General features: G+C 32.9%; 1 pseudogene; it reads right to left on the bottom strand.

Moving 5' to 3' along the window:
* Nucleotides 1–14,996: 14,996 nt before the first annotated feature.
* LOC127718729 (uncharacterized) lies at nucleotides 14,997–19,790 on the bottom strand (annotated as a pseudogene).
* Between the last annotated feature and the right edge of the window lie 1,474 nt (nucleotides 19,791–21,264).

Below are 21,264 nucleotides of genomic sequence, written 5' to 3'. Positions count from 1 at the left end.
CAAATAGGGTAAGCTGGCAATAATTAAAGTCTTGTTTTAAAATTCTTTAAAAAACTGAAACAGAGGATGGGGTATAAAATGTGCAGTAAAAGAATACTTAGAGTATATGCAGTGATTTCTTTAAGGCTATAATCTGATAAATAAGTATTAATGTGAGAAAAGGTGTTTTTAAATAGTTTTCTATTTGAATAAATGTCTGTATAGGTTGCACTTTGTAAATACAGCTGTTTCTCAAACCACGCCTCTAATGGGGAGATGTAGAATATTCATAGATAATTAATTTTGTTTACATACTGGTTCCCAGTTATGATCTCTATGTTTCATCTCATAGAGACATAAATTGGGAATGTTACCAGTAAATATACATATGCATATTGTTTATATTGAAATCTGTGGTAATCCTACAGTTAAGGTAGGGGTAGTTAAGAAATTTAGTGTTAGTTTAAACTCTTAGAAGTTCGGGGCATATAAACGATGAAAATAGGCCGCACAGCCCTATATTTTGACCTTTGAAAAAAATACCAGCGCATATGAACTTTCCATTCAAGGATATGATTTTTTTCAAAACTTCATAGTAAAAGTGGTACAGTTTTCGCCGTAAACGAAGTTCGTATGGGAAATTGCATTGTCAATATTTACAGAAATGCAACGTATACTGGGTGAAAAAAGAGAACACACAGAATTTAACCAAATTTGGTTTATCTCACAGATTTTAATGAAATATTTTCAAATATGTAGTTTTATAAATATTTCTTGAAGATTGAGAAAATCCTGGGCCTTAACTATGATGACTCAGCAAAAATTCACAGTTTACAGTATGCATAGTTAACTTAAAGCCCTGAATGCAAAATAAAATTCATAATATATGCATATTTGTCAGTTAAATTGTTTTAGAAGTGCTTATATTTACTCTTCGCAGTTATTGAAACTCATAGATCCTTCTTGAATATTATTTGGGGGGGGGGGGGGGGGGGGGGGGGGTTAGTCCAGTCGATAACCGAAAAGTAAGCCGTAACATATAATCTTGAATGTTGGAATGATTGACTACTAAGCATTACATTTACACTATTCTGAAATGCTTTTAGTTTGTTATCAGAACAGTTTTAAACAGGATCTAGGCATTTCATGTCAGAAAACATGCAAATAGGGTAAGCTGGCAATAATTAAAGTCTTGTTTTCAAATTCTTTAAAAAACTGAAACAGAGGGAAGGGGGTATAAAATGTGCAGTAAAAGAAAACTTAGATTATATGCAGTGATTTCTTTAAGGCTATAATCTGATAAATAAGTATTAATGTGAGAAAAGGTGTTTTTAAATAGTTTTCTATTTGAATAAATGACTGTACAGGTTGTACTTCGTAAATACAGCTGTTTCTCAAACCACGCCTCTTTTGGGGAGACATAGAATATTCATAGATAATTAATTTTGTTTACATACTGGTTCCCAGTTATGATCTCTATGTTTCATCTCATAGAGACATAAATTGGGAATGTTACCAGTAAATATACATATGCATATTGTTTATATTGAAATCTGTGGTAATCCTACAGTTAAGGTAGGGGGTACTTAAGAAATTTAGTGTTAGTTTAAACTCTTAGAAGTTCGGGGCATATAAACGATGAAAATAGGCCCCACAGCCCTTATATTTTGATCTTTGAATAAAATACCAGTGCATATGAACTTTCCATTCTAGGATATGTTTTTTTTCAAAACTCAGTAAAAGTGGTAAAGTTTTAGCCGTAAAAGGAGTTCGTATCGGAAATTGCATTGTCAATATTTACAGAAATGCAACCTATATTGGGTGAAAAAAGAGAACACACAGAATTTAACCAAATTTGGTTTATCTCATAGACTTTAATGAAATTAACTCAAATATGAAGTTTTATAAATATTTCATGAAGATTGAGAAAATCCTCGGCCTTAACTATGATGACTCAGCATAAATTCACAGTTTACAGTATGCATAGTTAACTTAAAGCCCTGAATTCAAAATAAATTCATAATATATGCATATTTGTAACTTAAATTGTTTAGAAGTGCTTATATTTACTCTTCGCAGTCATTGACACTCATAGATCCTTCCTCAATATTATCGGTTGGGTGTTTTAGTTCTGTTGATAACCCAAGAGTAAGACATAACACCTAAATCTGCTTTTTTGTCACCGCGACATAAAACATACAAGCTAGAGACACAAAAATATCTCAACAAAACTTACAATAGTGTGTCCTATCTTGAATATGTACTAAATATTCCATATTTCTAGAAACAGCAGAATAATTTAGGAAATTTGAGGCCCAAAGGCAAAAATAAAAACAGAGAAAATTGCCTATCCACTGGGTCATAAAACAAAAAATTTAACTTGTAAATGCTATGATTTTTAATTTTAAAGGTCTTTATATAGAAAACAATAACTGTGCTTGGAAGTTATGCAAAAATTAGATGTTAGTAGTCATTTCTATAAAATGTTAAGTGAATTTGTACATCAGACTGGTATCTACATACATACAACTATTGCAAATTTGGCTTTGTTTTAACACTTCTAGTTCATATATTAGCTAAATTATGTCAGATATATGGTAAAAGATAATACTTTTGTGACAAAAATTCTAAACTGACCATTTGAGGCAGAAATTGTGAACTTTCATTGACAAATAAGCATATAGTAAGATGTGGACTAGAGACAGAGGCAGGATCAGAATATTTTATATAATCTTGAATGTTGGAATGATTGACTACTAAGCATTACATTTACACTATTCTGAAATGCTTTTAGTTTGTTATCAGAACAGTTTTAAACAGGATCTAGGCATTTCATGTCTGAAAACATGCAAATAGGGTAAGCTGGCAATAATTAAAGTCTAGTTTTCGAATTCTTCACAAGACTGAAACAGAGGAGGGGGTATAAAATGTGCAGTAAAAGAAAACTTAGAGCATATGCAATGATTTCTTTAAGGCTATCATTCTGATAAATAAGTACTAAATAAATGTGAGAAAAAGTGTTTTTAAATAGTTTTCTATTTGAATAAATGTCTGCATAGGTTGCACTTTGTAAATATTGCTGTTTATCAAACCAACGCCTCTTTTGGGGAGATATAGAATATTCATAGATAATTAATTTTGTTTACATACTGGTTCCCAGTTATGATCTCTATGTTTCATCTCATAGAGACATAAATTGGGAATGATACCAGTAAATATACATATGCATATTGTTTCTATTGAAATTTGTGGTAATCCTACAGTTAATGTAGGGATAGTTCAGAAATTTAGTGTTAGTTTGAACTCTTGGAAATTCTGGGCATATAAACGTTGAAATTATGCCGCACAGCCTTATATTTTGACCTTTGAAAAAATAGTAGTGCATATGAACTTTCCATTCTAGGCTATGATTTTTTTCAAAACTTCATAGTAAAAGTGGTACAGTTTTAGCCGTAAAAGGAGTTCCTATGGGAAATTGCATTGTCAAAATTTACAGAAATGCAACCTATAATATCTAAATTCATTGCCTTGAAATGTACGGAGATTAAGAAATCGATCAGACCTATTCACCTACTATACATGAAAAAAAAATATTCACAATTCTTCGTATGACGCATGTCCCTGTCTTTCCTTCCTGGTTTAAAAAAAATGACTTAGACTCGGTTGTTGTCTTGCTAGAGACGATTGTTGTTTACTCAAACCGTACCACCTGACTACCACATCCCCCTCCCTTCTGTTTTTTTTTTCTGCAAGGTTCGTGTCGTTCTTTTTTTGTTTATTTATTTGCATATTGCTGTCCTTTTTTTTTCTTTTTTTCTTTCAAAACAAACGTTGTAAGAGTACATATCTTTGTTTTCTGTGCTTAATGTATTGTGTTTGCATTCATTCCGCTAAATTTATGAAAGCTAAACTAAAGTAAATTGTTTGAAACTGTTCATAGATGCATTGTAAATAAACAAATGTTTTTCGTATTTTGATGTTATATATGTATATAATACAAATACTTTTACTATTAACCCCGCTCCCCCTTTCAATGAATTTAATGCAGGAAAGAGTTTAATGATCAAATTTATAAAACACAATTACAAAACTGTCTAAAAATTTTTTAACAAACATATGATTAAATCTACATGTAGCACCTGCGTTTATTTAATTTAAAGAGAGTACATTGGTTTCTAAAAGAGCGATCACTACGAACAAAGTGCGAATCCTACACACGATTGATTTCTTTAACCTCTGGTAAAGTGTTCTTTTTTTCTGTTTTCCAACATAAAATTACTTGCAAATCAACGCCGCCACCGGAAAATTATAAAAACTATTGTAGCCCCTAGTTCGTGAAGAAAGTTCTCAATTTGCACTTTGTACACAGAATGAGGTTTAATTTGCTAATCAAATTTTTGGTTAGCTATTTTGTCCGAGGAACAATGTGTGGCTTGCACATCATTACTTGGTAAACCATTTACCTCAGATGAAAGATGCATTCCTAATTATAATTATAAAATTATTTTACTTGTGGTCCTTGTATAGCGGTATGATCTGTCAAGCGTTAGAAGCTTAATAACTTTTAACGTGCATCATCAACCAAATTGATGCTAAAGGAGACAACTCAAAAATTAAAATTAGAAATTGCCGTGAAATAAGTTATGACGCTGACTGTGTTAAAATCAATTTGAAAGTTGTTGGTTATTTTTGGGGGTTCTTTTCCGGGTGACGAAAGTATTGTATTGGAAGGTGACCTCAATAACATGTTTTGTGTAATTGTCATTTGTTCTCTCGTTGACATTTTTTCCATATGAAGAAACAAATTGCGTGAATTGATAGATTTTTTCAGTCCTTGAACTACCATTTACCTGTAAGAATCGATCATGCTACCTCCACCTGTCCAATATTTTTAAGAAAGAGGAGGGTTATTCTTAAAAATATTGGACAGTTAAAGGTAACAGAATGGTTTCTTACAGGTAATTGATAATCCTATCACTGAAATAAAAAACGGGTACAACAAAAGAATGACGTCACAACAATGTTTTTAGTATCTTTAAATAAACCTGTCGCTAATTTCATTTGATGCAGACTATTTTACAGTCAACCCTAATTCAACTGATTATGAAGGATCTCACTTATTTTAAGCGATCTCTGCTAGTCATAAGCAACATGTTACTACTATCGACGTCTATTGTCATGTACATCTTTCCATTTTTATGAAAAAGAGTGTGTCGTTTATTTATCTCTACATTTCTAAAAGAGGGACGAAAGACACCAGAGGGAGAGTCAAACTCATAGATCGAAAACAAACAGACAACGCCATGGCCAAAAATTAAAAAGACAAACAAACAAATAATAGTATGATAGATGAAACAACATAGAAAACTAAAGACTAAGCAACATGAACCACACCACAAACTAGGGGTGATCACAGGTGCTTAGAAGGGTAAGCAGAACCTGCTCCACATGTGGCACCCATCGTGTTGCCTATGTTATTACAAATCCGGTAAATAGTTTAATTCGGTAGGTCCCATTCTAAAGATATGCTCTAAAATAACAATTTTATTAAATTGTACCGATAAAGAGTGATAAACTATTAAAAAAAATTGTAATCTTGTAAGGTGTAATACAGGACAATGATTATTTACCCTAATCTGCATTGGTAACGAAAAGATTTCTTATATCGATTTATATCTCAATTTACTGATTTAAGTTATCAAATATTCAAAGAATCGATAACGGTATAACAAACAATCATTTTCCGTATATTTCAGGATGCAGCGTGTGTAACATCTTTATATTTTTTTTTTATCTTATATGGTATCATGCTTATTATGTAATTATAGATGACTTATATAGAATTAAATAAGTTTTACTGAATTTCCTTCCTGTATATTCAGTATAAATGTAACAGGGATACTTAATGGAATGCTGTACATCAAGTATTTTGTTAAAACAGCAAGAAGGCTAATTGAGAATTTATGAGTGTTAAAAGAAATATTATTCTTATTATTTTTCACTTATAAAGTTTGAATATATATTAAAATTGAGAATGGAAATGGGGAATGTGTCAAAGAGACAACAACCCGACCATAGAGCAGACAACAGACGAAGTCCATCAATGGGTCTTCAACGCAGCGAGAAACTCCCGCACCCGGAGGCGTCCTTCAGTTGGCCCCTAAACAAATATGTATATATACTAGTTCAGTGATAATGGACGTCATACTAAACTCCAAATTATACACAATAAACTAAAATTTAAAATGATACAAGACTGACAAAGGCCAGAGGCTTTTGCATGTATGATATTACATATCGAAATATGAATAACTAATCGACTACCCACTTCAAATTCAAACGACATGTGCAACATGTGGAGCAGGATCTTCTTACCTTTCCGGGGCATCTGAGATCATCCCCAGGTCTTTTAAGTTGTTTCCTATATTTTCTTTTGTGAACTGTTGTTTGTCTTTTGATTTTTTTTTTTTTTTTCTTTTTGTGATGGCATTGTCATCTTATTTTCGACTTTTTTGAGTTTGAAAGTCCCTTTAGTGTCTTTTGCCTACCTTTCATATGACTGAAAACAGAATTGATAGAGCTTGAGTTATTTTTTTGACTGGTATTTTGTTGTTTCCATTTGAGCTAACGTGGAAGCTGTAAACTTTGTTTTGTATACTTCTCCCGATACTGATAACTTTGTGTTCACAAAATGACTTTTGTCATGAAACAACATTTTCGCAAAATGCTTTCAATCTTAATCTTAACCTTTGAAAGGTCAAGTCGAAACTTAACCGTTTAATTGAATAGTGATATAAATAGTATTGTGATGGTGATGGCAAAACATCTCCGACTTCGGGACTATATCCGTTTAGATACAAAAAAAAAAATCATTATAGGGGAAACGTGTCTCCCTTCTAAAACAAGCAGTTATGTTTTAAAGATGTTGGAGTGGACAGGGATAGTGGAACATAGGAATGAGGGGGCGGGACGCGAGAGTCAGGGGATTTAGGCGGGATTAGAATATTTTGTAGACAAGTTTTTTCTCTTAGAGTGAGGGGAAGGAAAGAAGGATTAGGTCAGAGGGAATTGTGAGTAAGGTGGAGGTAGTTGGAATAAGTCACCCCAAGTCCATCCCCACCCAACCCCACCCCGATGCCACCATTTGACTTCAAATTCGAAAACAGAATAATAAATTCTGATTTCAGACATAACTGTTTTGTACAGATTGTTATTATAACACTACTTATATGGTTGGATATATTAAATAGAGTGTTGCAGAGCACGTATGGAACGGATATACAATATGTGGCTAATATCGTAGCAAAAGGTTATGCTCTCTCCAGTGTCAATATTGACAGATGACCGCTTTAAAGGATATTGATTAGGATTCGTCCTCACTGGAGTATGCATAGAATTGTAAAATATTTCGTTATTATACAAACTTGTTGTCCTTATAGGTGTAATACCACCAAATCATAGTACGTCACATCCGGTTGCATACAAAAATAGATCGAAAAAAAATATTCCCTTGAATTTGACAGTTGTAGGTAATTGATCCTACATTTCATTGCAGTAAAACATTTCTGGGTCATAAACATATATCTTGGGTATTTCAAAGCACCATAATTTTTTATTTGGGGTTTTTATAGAATATTTTGAAAATGCGAGGTTACATGGTTACTAATTAAGCTTGTACACAGGTTAAAAAGGGGGAAAATTTGATTGGTTAACTTCCAGTGATGGTTATTTTCTTATATATAATGAAATGTTATAATGTTATGGGAAATTTTTTCTATAGTACTGGACAGGATAAAACTTTACTCATGGCAAGTATTTCTTTATTTGAAACAAAGATAAATTCTGCACATTTTTTTGAAAAGTGCAAATTTAACAAAGACTAATAGGGGAAAATCAATGGTGGTATTACACCTAATATGGGAAGCTGTACATGCACCTTTGACCTTGTGAGTACTCTCATGTGTTAAAATTTCTTGCTATTTAAGTGAAATATTACAAATAATAAAATATTCTGAGTGGATTGAGTCTCCAAAACACATTTTATGAGAAAATGTCCTTGAAATAGGACTTAACCATGCATATTAGTTGACAGAACAAGCCATACTTAGAATTTTGGGGAGCTTTTTCTCCTTATTTCTTATATTCTGCTATACTAGAAAATTTTTCCTAAGAAATACTTCAATAAATATATAGTTTTAGGCAAATGATTTTATTTTTAAAGCAGTAACAACAAATTATTCACCAAAATAGAAGCTTTTTATGTCCCTCTCTGGAACGCGACGTAAATTTAAGTTTTACGTAAGGACTTATCGAAACCTCCTTGGAGACAGTAAACTTTTATACGGATAGTTCATTCAGCTTGCATACTTCAATTAATCATCTATTATAACATTTCTATCATAAATGAGTGTATGTTACCCTAAAATATTTATTTATTGGCCTAAAAAGTAGAAATTTTGAGAAAATGAAAGGTATAAATGGACCAAAAGAGACCTTATAAGGAAGACAAAGAGGTCCATTAGTAGTATTTGTCATCCTAAAGTCATCTTTTGTATCATATTCAACTGTTTGTAGGCAGATGAGATAAATATTTGATCATTTATTGGTCCACACTATATTCTATTAGATGCGGCTTGGTTTGGCTTTTCGAAGAAATTTTGCTCGAATCGCTGTAGATGTCGTCTTACATTATACTAGATTTTTCTCAAACCATTGAACTAATTATGACAAAACTTGACAGGAATGCTTGAAATAACCAGCATTGCAAAGGAAAAAAGTCACATTCAGTTTATTTAACAAAAAAGTCTTCTTTAGGTGTAATACCACCAAATCATAGTACGTCACATCCGGTTGCATACGAAAATAGGTCGAAAAAAAAATATTCCCTTGAATTTGACAGTTGTAGGTAATTGATCCTACATTTCATTGCAGTAAAACATTTCTGTGTCATAAACATATATCTTGGGTATTTCAAAACACCATTATTTTTTTATTTGGGGTTTCTGTAGAATATTTTGAAAACTTGAGGTTACATGGTTACTAAAGCTTGTACACAGGTTAAAAGAGGGGGAACATTTGATTGGTTAACTTCCAGTGATAGTTATTTTTTTATATGCAATGAAATGTTAAGTGAAATTTTTTCTATAGTACTGGAGAGGATAAAACTTTACTCATGCCAAGTATTTCTTTATTTAAAACAAAGATAAGTTCTGCACAATTTTTTGAAAAGTGCAAATTTAACAAAGACTAATAGGGGAAAATCAATGGTGGTATAACACCTATATAGATCCCCTCGTATAGCACCAAATTGTGTAAAATTAATTCACAATGTGAATGTAGGTAAACAAAATGGCTCAACATACAAAGGTAACTTTGGATAGTTGACCCATATTTTCACGCTTTTTGGCGAGAATTGAACATGAAAAAATAATGACAATATTGAGTATCGTGCGCTGTATCGTTGCTGTATTGAAAGGTAACTTACTTTTTACCATCAGACAAATTACTTTATATTAACTCCTATTCATTTCTAGGAATACCATTGGTTAAAAGCTCACACGTGGAGACCCTGTGCATTAGATATGGGGTTAGTGAGCGTTGTTTTTTTATATTGGGTTAGTAGCAGTGTTACGTCTCTTTGTAAAAACAACATGACGTTGAAGAAACATCTGAAACGTTTCGACAAAACAACAGATATTGAAATTGATGATGAACAAAGGAAAATAAAGCCAAAAAAATATATTAAAGCTAACAAGCTAACAAGTGGTTATTGTTGGCATATGATTTTTTATAGACCAATATAAGTAGGTTTTTAATATTGAAGACTTAATCACTTTGATAGGCCACTATTCCAAAATGCAGCATGTTAAGATAGTCGGTAAGATAAATTCGTTACACAGTGTGTTAGTGGCCTAGTACGATATATATGGGGTCAGTAAATTACATATGTATCGTATTATGTCAGTAGCACTGTGAAACTGATATTATCTAACCTCCTAGTATACATTTCTAGGAATATCTTTAAAAGCGACAGCGGGAATACCGTGTATATTTCATACGGGATAAGAAGGCGTGGTTTAAATCAATACACGGTTATTAGTGGTGTTACGTCCCTTTATAAAAAAAAACAACAGGGCGTTGAAGAAAACATTAAAACGTTTCGCTGGGACAACAGACGAAGAAATTGATGATGAACGATTGACTAAATGTAGAAAACACATTAAAAGCTAAGAAGTTGTTATTGTTGGCATTTTTTTTTGTATAGACCAATGGAAGTAAGTTCTTTATATTGAAGACTTGATCACTTTCATCGGTCATTAGTCTAAATGCCACATGGAAAGGTGTAATACCACAATTGATTTTCTACTATTATTCTTTGTTGAATTTGGACCTTTAAAAATTGTGCAGAATTAATCTTTGTTTCAAATATAGAAACAATTGGCATAAGTAAAATTTTATACTGTTCAGTACTATAGACAAAATTTCACATAAAATGTCATTGCATATAAAAAAAAAATAACTAGCACTCTATGTAAATTATAGTATTGCTACTTACCAATGACTAGAAACCATGATCTATCCGTATCCTTATGTTATTAGTGGTGCAAAAACTATTTCAATATCTAAAAACCATATGATAAGCAGTTCAATGTACAATGTAAACATTATATCTTTGATAGTCATGTCACGTGTTTATATAGGGGCTAATATATGTGTCCAATTTCTAAAGTACATGTATAAACAAAACAGTTACTTTACAGAAGTGAAGAACTATGGAACGCCGTAACTGTCTAATAGTGTTGATATTTAATGTGTTTTGTCGCTTTGTCTTTACGTCCTGTCATTTCTTCTTTATGTAATGTGTAAGTGCCTTAATTTCCTGATACTGCATCTCTGTGTTATGTCAAATTACTTAATATTTGTATGATATGTCATTGCTATTCTTTGTTATTTGGAATATGCATTACATTATGTTGTTACTGCTGCATATTCTGTAAAAACCTCTAAACTGTATAATCAACCACATCTACGTTCTTTCACATTTTCGCTTTGTTGTGTCTATTCTTCCTTACAGTATGTCAGTTAATAATTGCGTCTTGTCTTAAATGGGTTTGTTATGGTGAATACTTAGTATTCTTAACGTTTTGTTTTAATAGATCGTTGTTCTATGAAAACATCATGATATTATATTAAAATGGCTTTATGTTGTGTTATTCATATGTACATGTATCTTCTGTGAACAATGTTATATGTCATGGTGTAGCTTATAAGCGTTATGCCAAGTAATTGATTCTTTCCGTTAACAACCAATATGTTATGTCAATCAACCGGTACGCTATTTTCAAACACCCATTTCATAGTGTGCAAACACCTATTACATTAGTGCAAACACTTATTGCGTTGTGTGCAAACACCTATTGCGTTATGTGGAAACTCTTATTATATTATGTGACATACGTACGTAAGTCGAATGGGACTGGTTATTGCCAACCATTAAATTTGATTAAATACGTCGCTCAAGTTTAAACAAAGTATTCCTAGACTTTTAAAATCACACACTGAAATTTTCTTCCATATAAAATAATTTCATCATGACGAAAAATGATAGAAATCTAGCATTATTATATTATCACGTGGTTTTCCATATTCCCGCCTTTATTTTCACTGACATAAGATCACGTATAATAACACGTATCCCATACCTATCTTATGTACGATTTGAGTTTAACTTATCTTTCATGGTTTTGATTATGACAATTTTTTTTTCAATATTCTTTGTAAATAAACGCCTCATTATACTTTTTTCTGTCTTTCTTTGTCTATCTTTTTATTAAACAAAAGTAGCGCATTTAAAGAACTGTCAATATATTGATTGCTTTGAAGAACGAGTACATGTATTTTCCCCCGTTTATTGTCTACTTATATCTTTCAAGTTTTCTTAGGTAGAATGATAACAAGGTGCATTTTCAAAGGTCAAGGTAATTTTTGACAAACATGTAATAACTCCCATTCAAAACCTTTCAACTGAAATGTAACAAATCATTGCTGGTATCATTTTGAACTTTTCAGATGAATTGTAGCTGTTTTTGATATAGAGTGATGACTAGCTTTTTGACTGTTTTTGTAAAAATTAAAATTAGATTACTCCAAATGGTTTTACAAAAAAACATAGGTGCGTAATTTGGAAAAAAATATTTGTGCAACCGGTTAAAGTCGAAAAAACAAAAGGTATGCTCGTCCATCACAACTCCCTCATGTGTACCTTTTTTAATTTTTTACCATCTGCATGAACATCAGAAAATGAACATGATGAACTATGCTGACTGTGCGGTATGGCCTTTGCTCATTGTTGAAGGCCGTACGGTGACCTATAGTTGTTAATTTCTGTGTCATTTGGTCTCTTGTGGGGAGTTGTCTCATTGGCATTCAAACCACATCTTCTTTTTTATACTCAACAAAACAAGTTGAGTAACATTTAAGGTATAAATTAAGGACATTTCTTTTTGTTTATATTCTAGAAAATTATATTTTTAATGTTAAGTGAATTCAAATTACGAATGTTGCTTAACGTACACATTAACTTTACATTTGTTGACTTTTGTGTTTCTAATGTTCAGAATGAACAAATTTGGGTCACTACAACAAACAGCGAAAAAGGGGGGTTAGTTATAAATGTGAAGGTTTTCATGTTTTGAAAAACCTTGACTGTAAAACTTGCTGGGAAAGCACAACTGGTCAACTAACGATTACAAAAAGTTGTTTTGGTCTTACTTATGGAACGAAAAAAACAATCCCCATGAAAAATTGGACAATGTTGTTTTTTCAAGCTTTTCTATGGGTCGTTCTATATTTTATTGACAAAATTAGGGAAGTTTATGGAAGACACTTAAACAAACAACTAATTTGTAAACTTTTTTTTTTATTTAACATGTTTAAGGAATATTTCAATGTGGTCAAAAATGTGTTGCTAAACTTTATTTGTTCAGTATATTATTTACCATTTGATAGTTGTACCCAAGAAAGTGCCTTGCGGGACATCATTATCGCCTACGAAAAATCTTTTTGCTGTAAATAAGATTGTCTTAAGTTATTCTTATAGCCATACTAGATTTAAACAGGCTTAAAATAAACTAAATCTGATCATCATGATTGCAATGGTGAACTTTAGAACAAAATTGTCTTTAAGAGTCTCGGAGGCTTTCAGGAAGTTGAAACCTCTGCTTTCTCCTTCTGTAACTTAAGCTAAGGTTTGACAATAAGTCCTAATTTGCAAGTTGGTTATGAATCAAACAAACTGAAGGGGGTCATGGAATACAATATCCATCTATAGTTTTTATTTTGTTATTCATTTTGTTTGAGGGAATCTCTACACAGAATCGATAGTGGTGGGATACATGATGAACAAAATATAAACTCCAAAGAAGAGAGTAAAGTGTACAGACACCAAATCATTTATGGCATGTAGACACGAACCACAAGCTTATGAGGTGGAACTTTATTATAGCTGGGGGTAATGAAGATTTTAGTCGTTGTGTTGTCTTTATGAAATGCACCAACAACAACAAAGCAGAGACTGTTTATCAATGTTTCCGTATCGGTGTTGACGAATATGGCACGCCCTTGAAAGTTCGATCAGACCAAAAATTATAAAATTGCAGAATATATGGCAGAAACAATAGGTCTTTCAAATTCTGGCATAATAACTGGGAAAAGCACACACAATCTAAGGATCGAGGGATTATGGCGCGATGGATTTAATGGAGTTCTTTCATTCTTCTATGATCTGTTTTATTTTCTCGAAGACATTGGTTCCCTTGACCCCATCAAAGACTCACATCTTTATGCACTCCATTATGTTTACATAAACAGAATTAACCACAATTTAAAAATGTGGCGGTTTGCCTGGATCCAACATAGAATAAGAACCGTCTTAACTTTACCGGTTTGTTTGTTTACTGCTGGTTTTGTAAATAACCCAGTACACCAAGTTGATTATTTCGACGTTCCAAATCCAGATGAAGATATTAGCCAAGAAGCTAATCATAGACCATATTTGTTTCCCCCTAACTTTGCTTTGTCTGATACCTGCTAACGAGATCTTAATGCCCTAAAGATATGGAATCGTCTAACTATGGAATCCATTTATACGAAAAGGCAAAATTAATGATAGAAAGTCATTTGTGATTTGACATTATCCTGTAAGGAAAATGCATTAGTTATAGTAATGCATCTACCTTGAATGATTTCTATAGCATATAAGAATTGATGGATAAAAAATAACTGTTCTTTCATTGTGTGTGCAATGGACATTTACCATATACTTATACAAAATATAATGAAAATTTTACCCTTACTCATATATAGCATTTGGAAAACAGTAAAGTACTATGATATGCATATTACGTTTATTAACCAGATTTCCAACAATTTGGTAGGAAAAAATACGAAAATACGACAGTGATTTCCCATATTCATATTTGTTGTCAAAAGAAAGTAGTGAGATGCTTACTAGTAATTAAAACAAATAAAATTTTGGTATCTAATAGTAAAAGATTTGGAAGTAACAGAAAATATACAAAACAAAAGATTATATCAATCATACAATATCCTGTTCTCAGGCGTTATAGTGAACACAAAAACAAATTGAGGTCTGGAGCTGGCATATCAGTAACTGCTAGTAGTCCTTTGTTAATGTCTGTATCATTGTCATTTTGCTTAGCTTCTTTTGTTACCTATTCTGACATCGGACTCGAATTCGAACTTCTTTTAAAATGAGTTTTACTGTGCGTTTTGCTGTGTGTTTGTTTATTCTACATTGGCTAGAGATATAGGGGGAGGGTTGAGATCTGACAAAACATGTTTAACCCCGCCGCATTTTTGCGCCTGTCTCAAGCCAGGAGCCTCTGGCCTTTGTTAGTCTTGTATGTTTTTTACTTTTAGTTCATTTATATGTTTTGGAGTTTAGTATGAAGTCCATTTTCACTGAACTAGTACACATTTTTGTTTAGGGGCCAGCTGAAGCCCGCCTCCGGGTGTGGGATTTTCTCTCTGTGTGTTAATGACCGATTGGTGGCCTTCGGCTGTTTTCTGCTCTTCGGTCGGTTTGTTGTCTTTTTACAACATTCCCCATTTCTATTCTCAATTTTATTTGAACTTTTGAACATATCCCAGCTTACTTCATACCAAAGTATGTATTACTTAAGGCATAGTCAAACAAATTGAAAAGGAAGTCTTTACCAACTGACACTTCATGGGAATCGGGGATTGTCAAGTTCATTTTGCTCATGCAGGTATTTGCAGTTGGCATGAAAGACGATCCCTCAACAAAATAAATCTACGGGTTGATACTGTAACCAAGTGATGGGTCTTCCTCCGTTCCCGTTGCAAACCTCAAAATACACCGCAGATCAACCATTCCTCTTCGACCACCTATTAAAATAAAAACAACAATGCTTCACACTTTCGAGAATAATAAACCAAATTTCGATTTTGAACAAAATGATACATGCCAGAAAATTTCACAGACCTGAAAGGAAGCATAATTTCCCATGAATTTAACCCATCTGGAAAAAAATCATGTCATTTACATGTGAAATTTTCTTTTTTCCTATACATTCTTAAAACATCGCGATGTCTTTTGGTTTTGTTTCAAATAATATATGCTCTAGATTTAATGTTATACATTTCATTCGAACAATACAAATTGATCAGATCTTGTGCGTACTGAAACTGAAAGACAGTATTCCTTTCTGATTTGAAGTAAATAGTGTGAAAATTAAGTAAATAATCTCGTCATAGATAACAGGATTGAAATGTTGTACGCCAGACGCGGGTTTCGTCTAAAAAAGACTCATCAGTGACGCTCGAATCAAAAAAGTTAAAAAGGCGATAATAAGTTGGTGAAGATTTAAATTTGCTCACAGTCTTTCTTATTTTCATTCAGAGTTTATGGCATATTCATCTTAATAATCATATGAAAAGTCGTGAAGTCGTGATGCCATTCTTCTCAAATATCATGATAAGTCTATGATATATGTAATGCTATCAACAAAAAACAAGTGGATCTGTGAGCTACTGCTCACTCATGATACCTCCGCTATAGGGTAAACAGAAAGTTGTTAAGTGATGGCACTGGAAACATATCACATGGTATACCTCTTGATTCCAAATTTCAGGAAGCCCTGATGTGTAGTTAAATGTGACGAAAAAATACTGCTTTGCTATCAACATTTATGTGTAAGAATATAAAAGTTTTCGGTAAACAGAAAATTGTTAAGTGATAAATTTGAAATTGTATCAAAGAGTAAAGCTTGCTCACACGAACCTTGATGCAATGTTTCAGAAAGCCTTTATATGTAGTTCCTGAGCAAAATGCGACGAAAGTTTTCTACTTGGCTATTATGTAAGAATATATAAGTGTTCGGTAAACAGAGATTATTTGAGTGATAAATCTGAAAACTTATCACACAGTATAGCTTGCTCATTGGAACCTTGATTAAAAGTTTTAGAAAATGAGGATAAACAGTTCCTGGGAAAACATTCGACAAAAGTTTCATAGGACGGACTGACTGAATGACTGACGGACGGACGGACGGACTGGCGAACAGACAGGGGTCAAACATTATACTCCCATTTTTTGAAGCGGGGGCATAATCAGTCCATTAAGTATTCGAATAAACATTAAAATGAGCAGAATTGTATTCCATTTATTAACATATTTCCCAAAAATAATCGTAGACAATTTATCTTATTTACTTGTATCTAGGGAAAACATCAAATTAAAGATCGATTAAAAACTCAATTCACATAGTTTGGGGGTAGGGGGTAAAGTTTTTGTTATCCTCAATTGATTTTTTGGTTGCAGAAATAGGTAGGATACATTTTTTTTAACCAGATAATAATTTTTTTCGGGGGTAGAGGGTATATGAAAAAAAACCTATGTGAATTAAGTTTTTTTTTTTTATCTTATATCGATCTTTTGATGTTGTCCTTTACCTGGAAAACACCCACAGAATCTAGTCCTTTGCGGAGGTCTTTTACACAAGGCATCATGCTGTTGCTTTTGAATACCCATTCCACTAGATCACCCGAAAGTATTTTGGGAAGATTTTCATTTTGCAGCAAACTCAGAGCTGGAACATAATTGTTTATTTTTAATTTACTTCATCACGACTTAGGAAAGAAGTTTACATATTTTTTTTTATTTTTTGGATCCCAAAGTCAACAAAAAAAGTCATATTTCATTTTTATGGATTGACCAATTAGCATAAATAAAGGACACAAAGACAAATGAATACTCTCTTGTACTTTCCAGGATCAATAAACTGGTGAGATATCATTGCTATACTATATCAATATCTAATATCAAAGAAAAAGACCTAAACGCAAAAATTATCAAGTCGCTCAAGTAGAAAATAAGAGACATAGTGACCTTATGTCAAGTTGAACTCACTTAGTAATACAAGATAATATCTACGTATACTGATCAAATAGCAGTGTAGGCCGCAGTGACATAATAAAGATTGAACCCTCTTTTTCTACCCAAGATCTAACTGGCCAAGTATAGTTGATATACGATTTGTAGATTTTGAGATATGGATCTAAATGCAAAGACTTAACCAGGTCACAATGACTCAACTAATTCTGAACTCTGTTGGATTCACCGATATTTATTCACTTGAGAAGTATCGTTGTTATCTATATATGGATCTAAAAGCAAATGATTAACCAAAACCTGGATCTTAATGCATAAACTGAATCAATTCACCCCTTAAGCCCCCAAAATATAGCTCAAAGTGACATAATTAAGCTGAACCCGCTTGTCCTTCCGAAATATTTCCACTGGTTAAGTAATTCTATACGATGTCCTGTATTATAGAGATGCGGAAGTTTACATAAATACAAAAATAAAAATAATCTGGACGTAAGGTCGGACGGACTGACGGACATTGTGTGAAATTCAAATGATGATTTATCTCTAATTGGTAAGACTTTAATATACAGAAATAGTGTGTCCATACTAAAGAACACAGATGCCCTTTGACGAAAATTGTATGTCAACTCTGTATCTTGTGAAATTCAAAATACCGGTAAACAGAAAACATGAAGCTGATAGATCTGAAAAGAGCTTTCAAGATTAGAATCACCTTGATAAAGCTTAAGCTTGTATCCAATATCTAATAGAATCCCAGACAACTTTGAAATAGGTGTAGGTTTACACGGTATAATGCATATTCAAAGTATCCGTACAGGAAGTAAATTGGGGACAGGGCTAAAAAAATTTAAAAATGCATCATTATGTCAAGACAGTCTCATGTTATGCAACGGAAACCATATACGGGACTTATGGGTTGACATTCTTCGGAATACTTAATGCACGTTCGCCTCACGGCGATGGCATTACAATGAATAGAATATTTTAAAAACCCATTATTTCCCCCCAAAACTTTGTAATCGGGAGACCATTCTTTGAAATTGTCAAAATATGGCTCCTTCATTTCTCTAAGGACTATACCAAAAAAACTCCTTTCGAGGTCCACTAAAGTCAGCAGCAGTCTACAAATTACGTAGAAAAAATGAATATTGATTTTATCAGGAAAGCAATTCTCATCATTATTTTTTTAAATCCTTCGTTTAAGCCCATCCCCTGTGAAAACTATCTGATAACTGCTTGAAATTTATTTAGGACAAGAACTAAAATTTGTGTATGAAAGTATGGTCTAAAAAAGTAGAGTACTTTAGCATTTGTTTTCCTTTATTGCATAGGACAAGTTTAAATATATGGATAGACCATAAGCATGTCTTTCGAAGATTGATCAAAAGATGTTTATTTTATCTATTTGCTTTATCTTTGAGGCATTGCGTTGAATTATCTTTATTTATGCAAATGTTCGTTGCCTCATGAAAAAAAAATGTTATAAATAAACGAGTTGTAGTAAGAATAAGGCATATGCGATAAACTCCTAAAAATGACAAACCATTGCGCAAAGTAATGATTAACTTATACGTCGCGCTTTGATACCAAAACTCCCAATAACATAAGAAAAAAAAATCTACCAAAAGTTACAAGGTGCAGTTTAATTCATTTCTCAAATGTTTCGTCACAGCACAAAGGGTAGACGGACAATCACTACGATCACTATTCACCGCCGCTTTTCACGCGATGATATAAAAAGAAGTATTGTACTGAAATAGTTATCCCATGAGGACGCGGTGTGTCAGTGTAAGATCATTCCGACGGCCGGATGCTTGATGGGTGATCTGAAACTTAAACACCAAGTCCGAGTTGGATGACTATTTTACATCCCAGTTGTCCTTGTTAGAACAAAGGAGCTGGGATGTAAGCATTTATACAGTCCAAATATTAATATAAACTTTGCCGAATATGCAAAGCATTACTTGTAAAGAGTTCCAACGGTATTGGTTGATAACATTTTAAAACAAAATAAAATCGAACTCATTTCAAATTTCACTTTTATGTGTGTAATTTGTACTATCTCTTTGAATGTGCAAAACTTTAGTTTTGTTCATGGTGAATGCTAATATAAATGCTACATTAACATACAAGTTCTTTTTCGAGAAAATTTTCGACGAATTTCTGCTATAAAGATAACAATTGGGTAACAAACGGCCGGCTGTAACTTTTGGCGGACTGTTTATAAGAGACTAATTAATTATTTTACTGACGTTAAATAACACGAATTATTTACGCTCACCTCACCATTAAACTGTACTTCTAGACATAAACGAAGGTTGTCTATATCATTGATCTGTGTTATTGCTGATTTTAGTATATCATCCCTATCGACCATGATATAATTAGTTCCACCATTCAGAACATTGGAATTATCAACAATGTCCAGTTTTCTGCCTTGAACAAGTTTGTTTTGACAAATTCTAAGAATATCTATGGGTTCATGAATGCTCGCAGGTTGTAACAATTGCGTCAACTGTTTCTTCTATTGCAGCTTCATCTGATTTGTTGTCTGCTACATGTATGTCATCAGCATTCTCATCATCCTCTAAATATTCAATAGTTGAATGTTGAGGGGTTTCAGGTTGTATTTCCTCGTCTTGTACATCATTCTCTTCATCATTGTGGCTCTCACAATCATTAACGTGTTCCCTTTATTCAATTAAGAGAAATTTCTGGTGACATTTTTCACACTCTCCTTCCATTGACGTTGCTTCTGGCTCTGAACTTGTAGTAACTGTCAAATTTCTCTGGATCGGACGAATATATATTTTTGCTTGACTGCCTATAACTTTGTGTAGAGATTCAACATTCCATTTACAAGTAAGGCGTTGCAGTTCTCTGAAGGGGGAGGGGGGTTAAGGGTGTTTGATGGAAATTTTTAAAACAGTAAATTTTACGAAATACTTTAATAGCAAAAACCCTTCATGTGAACACCTTTTTATGACTTAAGCAACAGCACCATTAGCAGCAGCAGTAGCTGCAAAACAGTGAAATGAGCACGACAAGAGCTACAGGAGAAGCGAGAACCCTTCAGGTAATTTAAATGACACTTCAGCAACAGCATCAGCAGCACAAACCAACCCTATAGCGTTTTTTCCGTGACTGCTCAAGTCCTCTTGATTTTATAACGGATGGACAAAATATTAAAAACTATCATTTAGATAGAAATAGCTTATAGGATTTATGTGACGAAATGCAAGATGATCAGAAAAAATCAACACATAGATCACTGTAACTGTCCGTGTTACATCAAGTAATGATAGCCATACGTTACTACATCAGTGAAAGTTATTAAAAGAATGTTTTTGAAAAAAATTAAAAACAACACGTTATAAATTTCATGCGTCCCAAGCGCTTTTCTGGATTTACCTTCATCAGGAACGCTCAAAGCCGAATATTTGAAAGCCAAGGATGTATAAGGACCGAAAACGTTGAAGAACTATAAACCAAAATAGCCAAATCCATCTAAGGCCAACTTTGCCTGAGGGTGTTGAAACCTTGGTTTCTGTGTAATTTCAAAATTTTTATAAACGGGCAATTTTAGATAGTTTGTTATAAATCATGTCAGTACCGAAGTACTGACTGCTGAGCTGATGATACCCTCGGGGACTGATAGTCCACCAGCAGAGGTATCGACTCATTGCTGTAAAGATGAAAATGCACTTGGAGTCAGTAAAATGACAGTTTCACGTTATGTCAATACAGTGTCAAAGATTATCACTATTCCGAAGTACAAAAAATATTCTGTATTTTTATTAGAACAAACCAGAAATCATGTATGACGTTTAATTTTATTTTGTGTAACCTAG

This window comes from Mytilus californianus, unplaced genomic scaffold, assembly GCF_021869535.1.
Source record: "Mytilus californianus isolate M0D057914Y unplaced genomic scaffold, xbMytCali1.0.p SCAF_10, whole genome shotgun sequence".
Taxonomy (NCBI): Eukaryota; Metazoa; Mollusca; class Bivalvia; order Mytilida; family Mytilidae; genus Mytilus; species Mytilus californianus.
The sequence above is the reverse complement of the archived record's forward strand: the minus strand, read 5'-3'. Positions and strand labels throughout refer to the sequence as shown.